Raw genomic sequence first — 11,849 nt, forward strand, 5'->3', positions numbered from 1 at the left:
TCTACACAGTAGGCTTCTTCAGTCGAGTACAGAAAAGTTGGCCCAAGCAGTAGAGATGTGTATTCGATGTATTCAGTTCATCACCCTGGTGGTCAGTCCCTCAGCCTGGAGAAGAGTTTTGTTCCACAGTCTGGAACAATGTGAAATTGAAGCGTCAGTATGGAGACCAATATACTGTTAGAAGGTGAGATGTAGTCCACTAGCAGAAGAAAGAATGTAGTCAGTGAGACGGTCAAGTCCCTCTCAAATCAGAACAGTCTCGCTGGACTGACAACATCGTCTTCACATCTTTACTTCTTCTGCCAACTTTTCTGTACTCGATTGAAGAAGCTTCTGTGTAGGCGAAACGTTTCGGAATAAAGACACCTATTGTTGCATAGTATGTGTCTTACCAACTATATTATGTATAATACAGAAATTTTTGTAAAAATTCTGCAGTCTCGTATTAGATTATAAACAGCGTAATTATACTGTTTTTGTAATATTCGGAATTGTTCACGTGCAACCCAGTGTTCAATGATAATATGTAAGTGCAATATGGAACACACTATGTGCACAACACTATGTGCACAACACTATGTGTACAACACTATGTGTACAACACTATGTGTACAACACTATGTGTACAACACTATGTGTGCAACACTATGTGCACAACACTATGTGTACAACACTATGTGTACAACACTATGTATACAACACTATGTGTACAACACTATGTGCACAACACTATGTGCACAACACTATGTGTACAACACTATGTGTACAACACTATGTGCACAACACTATGTGTACAACACTATGTGTACAACACTATGTGTACAACACTATGTGCACAACACTATGTGTACAACACTATGTGTACAACACTATGTGCACAACACTATGTGTACAACACTATGTGCACAACACTATGTGTACAACACTATGTGTACAACACTATGTGTACATCACTATGTGTACAACACTATTCGTACAACACTATGTACACAACACTATGTGTACAACACTATGTGCACAACACTATGTGCACAACACTATGTGTACAACACTATGTGTACAACACTATTTGTACAACACTATGTGTACAACACTATGTGTACAACACTATGCGTACAACACTATGTGCACAGCACTATGTGCACAACACTATGTGCACAACACTATGTGTACAACACTATGTGTACAACACATTATGTGCACAGCACGCTATGTATAAAACGCAGTGTGTGTGTGTACAACACACCAGCTGTACAACACACCAGGTGAATAACACACTACTTGTACAACACATTAGATGTACAATACAGTGTACAATGCAATATGTGAATAACTAAGTGTTCAACACAGTATATCAAAACACTATGTGTACAGAACACTACGTATTCGGTAAACTATGTACAATTCTCCTTTTTTTAAATATGTGTACAGTACACCATGTGAATGTTGTACAATGTGTGTAGCATTTATGCAATACATGAATAATACACTGTATGGTGTATATAATACAGTATGTGTACAATACACTATATATACAGTACATTATGTGTAAAATACATTATATGTTCATTACAATATGTGTAAAATATATTCTATATACAATGTGTACAATATACAATGTACAATGTGTACAATATACAATGTACAATGTGTACAATATACAATGTACAATGTGTACAATATACAATGTACAATGTGTACAATATACAATGTACAATGTGTACAATATGTGTGCAATTTGCTATATGTATAATACACTATAAATGCAATACACTGTGCAGAGAACAGCGAGAGAATAAGACAGCAGGAGAGAGAGAAAGATGGGAGGGAGGTGAAGGAAGGGAAGGGGAGGTGGAGGATGAGAGGGAGGGGAGGGGAGGGAAGGAGAAGGGGGGGAATAAGTAGTAGGGGAAGGAAGTGAAGGAGTGTGGAGGATGAGAAGGAGGGGAAGAAATGGAAGGAGTGTAGGAGAATGAGGAGGGGAAGGAAGGGAAGGAGAGAGGTTCAGTATCCTAACACTGTCCTTCACCATTACTGACTCGGTTACCTTCTACACTCACTGTACAAACAACAAGAATCTGTTGACTTCAGAGTGCCCCATGTGTTGTATGTATATGGTGGTCCTCATAGGTTTATTGTGGGTTTAGTGAGTGGTTGAGGTAGCGAGTGTACTATGCAACATCTTGCTCTTGTCCAATCTGGCTCACTGTAAGTCACTATCGTGTTTTCTGACATACAACATTTTGGGCTGATCCAGCAATGTTGACTGATAAATCTATATTCAGCATGTAGGCCTTGAAGTCTCGGGTAACTCCCCTCATTAGGGTACCTAACTTAATTCTGTACTGGCAAAGTGCTTGTCTAGCTAGTTCTTGAATGACGTGTCTTGCTTACAGCATTACCAGGTAGTGTACTTTCTGCTATAATTTTGCAAGAGCAAGCAGAATTCGTACGTTTGTGTTGCATTTCCTGCCTCGTAGTTTCACTCCATTGTTTAAAGACAGAGACTCAATAAGCACTTCGAACTGTTCTTCATATCTGAGTATGTTAAAGTCGTTCAACATCTTCATGGTTTGAATGCGCTCTTCTCCTACTCTCCATTACACAAGAAAGTAATTGAACATTTTTCATAGTCTTTCTTCATAAGATTTGTAACTGAGTGACAGTACAAGTGTATCAGCTCCTCTCTATAACCTCTCCAGTATATTCTCGTCTTTAACGTAGTTTGGAAGTCAAAACTGGACAGCATATTCAAGTGCATTATATGGAGAGTCAATTTGGTGGCTGGTGTTTTGTGCTCCAAGTTTCTAACTATGAAACTTAGTAACGTGTTAATTTTACTACTAGCAGGAGGGAATTGCTTGGCATTTTTGAGGTTGTTGTTTATAATTATTCCAAGTTACTTTTCTTCTCTTGTTTCGGAAGGGTATAGAAGAGAAAGACTAGGATGAGAGGTAAGGTAAAGAAAGAGTGGATAGGGAGGATGTACGCATCTAATTGTACTCACATAATTGTGGTTGCAGGGGTCGAGACTCAGCTCCTGGCCCGCCTCTTCACTGATCCCTACTAGGTCCTCTCTCTCCCTGCTCCATGAGCTTTATCATACCTCGTCTTAAAGCTATGTATGGTTCCTACCTCCACTATATCACTTGCTAGATTATTCCTCTTCATGACAATTCTATGACTGAAGAAATACTTCCTAACATCCCTTCGACTCATCTGAGTCTTCAACTTCCAAATGTGACCCACTGTTTCTGTGTCCCATCTCTGGAACATCCTGTCTCTGTCCACCTTATCTATTTCACGCAGTATTTTGTATGTCGTTATCATTTCTCCCATAACCCTCCTGTCCTCCAGTGTCATCAGGCCGATTTCCCTTAACCTTTCTTCGTAGGACATTACCCTTAGCTCTGGAACTAGCCTTGTTGCAAACCTTTGTACTTTCTCTAATTTCTTGACGTGCTTGACCAGGTGTGGGTTCCAATCTGATGCTGCATACTCCAGTATGGGCATGACATACAAGGTGTACAGTATCTTGAACGATTCCTTACTAAGGTATCGGAACACTATTCTCAGGTTTGCCAGGCGCCCATATGCTGCAGCAGTTATCTGGTTGATGTGTGCTTCGAAAGACGTGCTTGGTGTTATACTCACCCCAAGATCTTTCTCCTTGAGCGAGGTTTGTAGTCTTGGGCCACATCTGTCTGCGGTCTTCTTTGCCCTTCCCCGATCTTCATGACTTTGCATTTGGCAGGGTTGAATTCGAGTAGCCAGTTTCTGGACCACGTGTCCAGCCTGTCTAGGTCACTTTGTAGTCCTGCCTGATCCTCATCTGATTTGATTTCTCTCATTAACTTCACATCGCCTGCAAACAGGGACACGTCTGAGTCTATCCCTTCCGTCATGTCATTCACATATACCAAGAACAGCACTGGTCCTAGGACTAACCCCTGTGGGACCCTGCTCATCACAGGAGCATACTGTGATACCTCATCATGTACCATGACTCGTTGTTGCCTCCCTGTCAGGTATTCTCCGACTCCGGTTATATGTGCCTAATCCTCCAGCTTCTGCACTAATCTCCTCTGGGGAACTGTGTCGAAGGCCTTCCAGTCCAAGAAAATGCACTCAACCCACCCCTCTCTCTCGTATCTTACTTCGGTTACTTTATCATAAAACTCCAAAAGTTTAGCACTTTCTCTAATTTCTTAACGTGCTTGACTCGGTGTGGGTTCCTAACTGGTGCTACATACTCCAGTATGGGCCTGACGTACACGGTGTACAGTGTCTTGAAAGATTCCTTAGTAAGGTATCGGAATGCTAATCTCAGGTTTGCCAGGTCCCGTATATGCTGCAGCAATTATCTGGTTGATGTGTGCTTCCAGAGACGTGCTCGGTGTTATACTCACCCCAAGATCTTTCTTCTTGAACGAGGTTTGCAGTCTTTGCCCACCTGGCCTATACTCTGTCTGCGGTCTTCTTTGCCCTTCCCCGATCTTCATGACTTTGCATTTGGCAGGATTAAATTCGAGAAGCCAGTTCTTGGACCAGGTGTCTAGCCTGTCCAGGTCTCTTTGAAGTCCTACCTGATCCTCATCTGATTTAATTTTCCTCATTAACTTCACATCATCTGCGAACAGGGACACCTCTGAGTCTATCCCTTCCATCATGTCATACCTTCCTGTCAGGTATTCTCTGATCCAGTACAGTGCCCTTCCCGTTATACACGCCTGATTCTCTAGTTTCCGCACTATTCTCTTTTGAGGAACCGAGTCAAAGGCCTTGCAGCCTAAGAAAATGCAATCAACCCACCCTTCTCTCTCGTATCTTACTTCTGTTACTTTATCATAAAACTCCAGAAGGTTTGTGACACTGGATTTGCCTTTCATGAATCCGTGCTGGTTGCGTTTATACTCTTGTTCCATTCCAGGTGCTCCACCACTCTCCTCCTGATAATCTTCTCCATGTATTTGCGTACTATACACGTCTGTGACACTGGTCTGTAGTTTAGTGCCTCTTTTTTGTCTCTTTTTTTAAAAATGGGAACTACATTTGCCATCTTCCATACCACAGGTAGTTGCCCAGTTTCAAGGGATGTGTTGAAGTTTGTGGTTAGTGGCACACACAGCTTTTCTGCTCCCTCTCTAAGGACCCACGGGGAGATGTCCGGTCCCATTGCCTTTGAGGTATCAAGGTCACTTAGCAGCTTTTTCACCTCCTCCTCAGTTGTGTGTATGTCATCCAACGCTTGTTGGTGTATTCCTTGTTGGTATCCCCCTCTGTTCTGTCTCCCCAGAGTCCTTCTTGTCTCCACTGTAAATACTTCCTTAAATCTCATAAGAAGAACATAAGAAAGAAGAATCACTGCAGCAGGCTTATTGGCCCATGCAAGGCAGGTCCAAGTCACCTCCAGGTTTTAACCAACGACCCACCTAGTCAGGTCAGGTCACATCTCGTGTTGAGCTCCTTGCATACTTCTTGATCGTTTCTTGTGAGTTCCCCACCTTCTTTCCTCAGCCTGATCACCTCGTCTTTGACTGTTGTCTTTCTAGTAATGTGGCAATACAACAGTTTCGGGTCAGACTTGACTTTCGATGCTATGTCGTTTTTGTACTGTCGCTGGGCCTCCCTCCTTATCGGTGCATACTCGTTTCTGGCTCTTCGACTGATCTCCTAATTTTCCTGGGTCCTTTGCCTTCTGTACCTTTTCCATTCTCTAGTGCACTTAGTTTTTGCCTCCCTACACCTTCGGGTAAACCAAGGACTCGCTTTGGTATTCCCATTATTTCTGTTGCCCTTGGGAACAAACCTTTCCTCTGCCTCCTTGCATTTTGTTGTTACATATTCCATCATTTCGTTTACTGACTTTCCTACCAGTTCTCTGTCCCACTGAACCTCCTGCAGGAAGTTTCTCATACATGTGTAGTCCTCCCTTTTATAGTTTGGTTTTTCCATTCGACTCCTGTTACCCCCTCCACTTGTAACTCTACTATGTAATCAAAACTCAGGACCATGTGATCACTAGCTCCAAGGGGCCTCTCATATGTGATGTCCTCAGTGTCAGAACTATTCACGGTGAACACTAGGCCCAGTTTTGCTGGTTCATCCTCCCCTCTCTCTCTCTCTGGTTGTGTCCCTGACGTGTTGATGCATGAGGTTTTCCAGTACCATATCCATCTTCTTGGCTCTCCATGTTTCGGGACCCCCATGAGACTCCAGGTTTTCCCAGTCGATCTCCCTGTGGTTGAAATCGCCCATAACGAGCTCTTCTTGCCACCTCAGCCAGTGTCCACCATCGCTCTGTTGTTCTCTTCAGTGGCTACCTTATGTTTCCCAGACTGAATTGTACCTACTATGTAGTCCCTTTCTCCAGTCTCGTCAATGCCTTCCGTTTCCTCAAAACCCCATCGGGTTTTTATGAGAAGTGCAATCTCTCCTCCCCCTCTTCTATCTTTCCTCGGGATCTGATATCCCGTGTGTGTGTGTGTGTGTGTGTGTGTGTGTGTGTGTGTGTGTGTGTGTGTGTGTGTGTGTGTGTGTGTGTGTGTGTGTGTGTGTGTGTGTGTGTGTGTTCTCTCTGTCTATTTCGCTGACAAACGTAAGACAGTTTGTATGCCACAAGGAGGGGAGGAAACAGCAGCTACACTCAGACTTTTATCCTTCTCAAAGACATCACTTCGTCTGAAATCATTCATTCCTAGAATGACTCAAATCTGGAGCATGTTCGCACAGCACAACCACCTTGACGAAATAAAATCAGTTAATCAAATGAAATCTCTGGCCCACAGCTGGCTCCAACTTCTTCCTGTTCACCACTGGTATGTTACATTACAATAAAAGTTAATGATAATGCTTGGAAAAGATTTCAAGTGAACAGAGGAATGTAACAGCTCTTACCTTGCAAACAAAGGTAGGAACCATCAATCCAGCTGTGTAAAAATATTTGTGTAGGAAAGAGAGAGAGAGAGAGAGAGAGAGAGAGAGAGAGAGAGAGAGAGAGAGAGAGAGAGAGAGAGAGAGAGAGAGAGAGAGAGAGAGAGAGAGAGAGAGTGAGAGAGAGAGAGAGATTACAGACTATACAGATAACTTACACATAGGAGAATGAAACTTGTGACGACGTATTGGTCTGACCTGGACCATTAACTAGTCACACAGAAGCGCGAAGGAAAGGGAGCCAGTTTATATACGAGGGGGGAGCGGGGCCTGAAGTAGCAGAACGAGAGGTAGTAGTAGTAGAGGTAATAGTAGTGCAACAGTGGCAGAGGTGGCAATAAGAAGGGAGTAGTGGTAGTGACACAAGAGTCAGAGAGTTGAATGTTAGCGAAGTAAAAGCAGTAGTGATAGTAATGGAAGTAGTTTAAGAACAAGGGAAAAAGGGGCACCGCAGGAGAGCTAATGACCCACGAGGGCAAGACAAAAATCAGGGGAAAACTCATAGCACAGAACTCACCCAGGAAAAAGAAAGGAAAGGCAAATAAAGTATAGGAAAGAAGAAGAGGCACAAAACGAGGACTAAAATTCATATAAGGAAAGTTGTGTATAAGGGATGTCTCAATAAGACGGCGTCTGTGAAGGCTGGAAGAAGGGTAGACAGTTTTAGCAGTGGATCAGTTAATAAGATGACTGTGATTTCTAACATGACATACAAGAGCATTATTAGTGTTGGCAAGCCTAACACCTCTCTTGTGCTCTTTAAGTCTGTCAGAAAGAAAGAGACCAGTTTCTCCGAAGTATTGGAAATGACAAGAGGAATAAGAAATGGACTAGACTCCATCAGCATCGTAGCAGGAGAGGTATGAACTAGATTAATACAAACGTATTTGTTTGGCGAAAAGTAAGTTTGATGTCTAAGGAACAGAAGGGTTTGATGATAAGAGTAGGCAGAGTTTATGAAATCGGAAGAGCCGGGACCCGTCCCAGCAAACCTACCTGTACCTGTACCTTCGAGCTCATTAGGATTGTCACTCAAGCGTTCAGGCTGCGGCCCGAGCGCCCGGAATGGCTCAATGGAGCAGAGTTTTTGAGAGCTGAGAGCCTCCTACCAGCGAAAACACCGGTCTTTAGATACCAAAAATTTGGCCATTACTCCTTCTGCGCAAGCACCTCTGCTACTACCTACGAGTTATGCGTGAGTAGGGAAGGTAGCAGATATGTCTGGTGAGTTGGAGATGATTCATACCATCGTACACACCGGACCGAAGACACCAACTTGAAACGAAGATGTGTTGTACCCCAGCTACAAGGTGTCTACTACGATTGTAGCTAACTACACTACTTGACCTCTTCATAGGGCTGTCCCCGCCATAGGGCTGTAAAGGGTACTCCACCTTGTCACAGGGCTGCCTCTGTCATAGGGATGCATACGGTATATCACTTGCACAAACTCTGACACTCCTTCAGGAACGATTGACGGGTAACTATCTGGCTAAGACCCGCGTCAGGGCTTATAACCCGGCGAATATATTATCATGTTCCTGTGTGAATAGTCGGACCGAAACGTCCTCATAAGTTTCATTTTCCTAAGTGCGAGTTTTTGTGCAAGGTTCCGATCACAGTATTGTGACTTTTATTTTTCAAGTAATAGATGAGGGGAAGGGAAGGCTATGAGAGATGAGTATAGAACACTTGTACAGATCTTACCATAATAAATGAGGTAAAAATAAAGAAAAGTCTCTCTAAGAAGATAAAATCATAAAGTACATGGGAAAACTTGGGACTACATGGCAGAACATGAGAATACATGGAGGAACATGAGGATACACGAGTAAAACAAACAACAGATTACTTGCAAGTCCACACTGAGGCTATCAGCTGAGAACTATCTGCTGCTCTCTCGATAAAAGACTATCACGTATTATCCATATATTTGAGAGAAGGGTAGCAAACACTGAGGCCCACTCCACACCCTCCAGACACTTCAGGCATGAAAAGGGGACTAAAATATACTGCTCCATATTAAAAAAGAACCGCATGGAATTTGTAAGATAGCTAGAAGTGTATGTATGGGCTACTAATTACTACGTTTTAGTGATGTTTCTATCCCATATAATCGTGTTATTTTACTGCCACACACCGAGCTGTGTGTATCACAGGTTCTTCTACCTATCAATAGTTCTACTTCAGAACACTGTGGTGCAGATGGATGTGAACAACAGATATCGTAACCACAGAACTACCGGTGGCACAACTACGGGTATCCCGGTGGTTTACCAATACCGTTATTATACCCTGGGTGACTGTCAACTGTTTGTCCTGATTTGTTCGCTGAACTAATATCAGGAATCCTCTGACTGCAGTTTGCCCATGCATATTATTTATTTGAACCCTGTGCTTACCAGCGGGTTCTTAAGTGTCTTTGGACTGACAGCTTCAACGAGAAGTTTGTTCCACTCTTTTGTAAGTCTATCCGTAAAAAATAAATTTACATTGCATCTCTTGCCTTGAAGTTTCATTTCACTGTTTCTCTTTATTAATTCACTTTACACTAGAAAAAATTCCTCATTGCCTATATCTCGTAGCTTCCATTACATTAGACAGAAGTCCAACATCCCCTCGTTCAGTAATTTTCAGTCTATTTCTCTGCTTGGAAAGAAGCTTAGCGACTGTACTGAAGCCTCGCTCTAATGATTATGATGTTGGGAAGACAATACAGTACATCTTGATTGTTCCATAGTGCAGGGTAGTGGTCACAGTGCAGGGTAGTGGTCACAGTGCAGGGTAGTGGTCACAGTGCAGGGTAGTGGTCACAGTGCAGGGTAGTGGTGGCAGTGCAGGGTAGTGGTCACAGTGCAGGGTAGTGTTCACAGTGCAGGGTAGTGGTCACAGTGCAGGGTAGTGGTCACAGTGCAGGGTAGTGGTCACAGTGCAGGGTAGTGGTCACAGTGCAGGGTAGTGGTCACAGTGCAGGGTAGTGGTCACAGTGCAGGGTAGTGGTGGCAGTGCAGGGTAGTGGTCACAGTGCAGGGTAGTGTTCACAGTGCAGGGTAGTGGTCACAGTGCAGGGTAGTGGTCACAGTGCAGGGTAGTGGTCACAGTGCAGGGTAGTGGTGGCAGTGCAGGGAAGTGGTCACAGTGCAGGGTAGTGGTCACAGTGCAGGGTAGTGGTCACAGTGCAGGGTAGTGGTGGCAGTGCAGGGTAGTGGTCACAGTGCAGGGTAGTGTTCACAGTGCAGGGTAGTGGTCACAGTGCAGGGTAGTGGTCACAGTGCAGGGTAGTGGTCACAGTGCAGGGTAGTGGTCACAGTGCAGGGTAGTGGTCACAGTGCAGGGTAGTGGTTACAGTGCAGGGTAGTGGTCACAGTGCAGGGTAGTGGTCACAGTGCAGGGTAGTGGTCACAGTGCAGGGTAGTGGTCACAGTGCAGGGTAGTGGTCACAGTGCAGGGTAGTGGTCACAGTGCAGGGTAGTGGTCACAGTGCAGGGTAGTGGTCACAGTGCAGGGTAGTGGTCACAGTGCAGGGTAGTGGTCACAGTGCAGGGTAGTGGTTACAGTGAAGGGTACATGTCACAGTGCAGGGTAGTGGTCGCAGTGCAGGGTAGTGGTCACAGTGCAGGGTAGTGGTCGCAGTGCAGGGTAGTGGTCACAGTGCAGGGCAGTGGTTACAGTGCAGGGTAGTGGTTACAGTGCAGGGTAGTGGTCACAGTGCAGGGTAGTGGTCACAGTGTAGGGTAGTGGTCACAGTGCAGGGTAGTGGTTACAGTGCAGGGTAGTGGTCACAGTGCAGGGTAGTGGTCACAGTGCAGAGTAGTGTTCACAGTGTAGAGTAGTGTTCACAGTGCAGGGTAGAGGTCACAATGCAGGGTAGATGTCACAGTGCAGGGTAGAGGTCACAGTGCAGGGTAGAGGTCACAGTGCAGGGTAGTGGCCAGAGAGCCTAGTGGCCACAGTGCAGAATAGTGGTCACAGTGTTGGGTAGTGGCCACAGTGCAGGGTAGTGGTCACAGTGCAAGGTAGTGGTCACAGTGCAGGGTAGTGGTCACAGTGCAGGGTAGTGGTCACAGTGCAGGGTAGTGTTCACAGTGCAGAGTAGAGGTCACAGTGCAGGGTAGTGGTCACAGTGCAGGGTAGTAGTCACAGTACAGGGTAGTGTTCACAGTGCAGGGTAGTGGCCAGGGAGCCTAGTGGTCACAGTGCAGTATAGTGGTCACAGTGTTGGGTAGTGGTCACAGTGCAGGGTAGTGGTCACAGTGCAGGGTAGTGGTCACAGTGCACGGTAGTGGTCACAGTGCACGTTAGTGGTCGTAGTGAAAGCTAGTGGTCACAGTGCAGGGCAGTGGTCACAGTGCAGGGAAGTGGTCATAGTGCAGGGTAGTGGTCACAGTGCAAGGTAGTGGTCACAGTGCATGGTAGTGGTCATAGTGCAGGGTAGTAGTCACAGTGCACGGTAGTTTTCATAGTGCAGGGTAGTGGTCACAGTGCAAGGTAGGGGCCACAGTCTAAGGTAGTGGTCACAGTGCAAGGTAGTAGTCACAGTGCAGGGTAGTGGTCACAGTGCAGGGTGGTGGTCACAGTGCAGAGTAGTAGTCGCAGTGCACGGTAGTGGTCACAGTGCACGGTAGTGGTCGTAGTGCAAGCTAGTGGTCACAGTGCAAGGTAGTGGTCACAGTGCAGGGTAGTGGTCATAGTGCAGGGTAGTGGTCACAGTGCAAGGTAGTGGTCACATTGCATGGTAGTGGTCACAGTGCAGGGTAGTAGTCACAGTGCACGGTAGTTTTCACAGTGCAGGGTAGTGGTCATAGTGCAAGGTAGGGGTCACAGTCTAAGGTAGTGGTCACAGTGCAAGGTAGTAGTCACAGTGCAGGGTAGTGGTCACAGTGCAGGGTGGTGGTCACAGTGCAGAGTAGTAGTCA

Source organism: Cherax quadricarinatus, chromosome 63 (assembly GCF_038502225.1).
Source record: "Cherax quadricarinatus isolate ZL_2023a chromosome 63, ASM3850222v1, whole genome shotgun sequence".
NCBI classification, from domain to species: Eukaryota; Metazoa; Arthropoda; class Malacostraca; order Decapoda; family Parastacidae; genus Cherax; species Cherax quadricarinatus.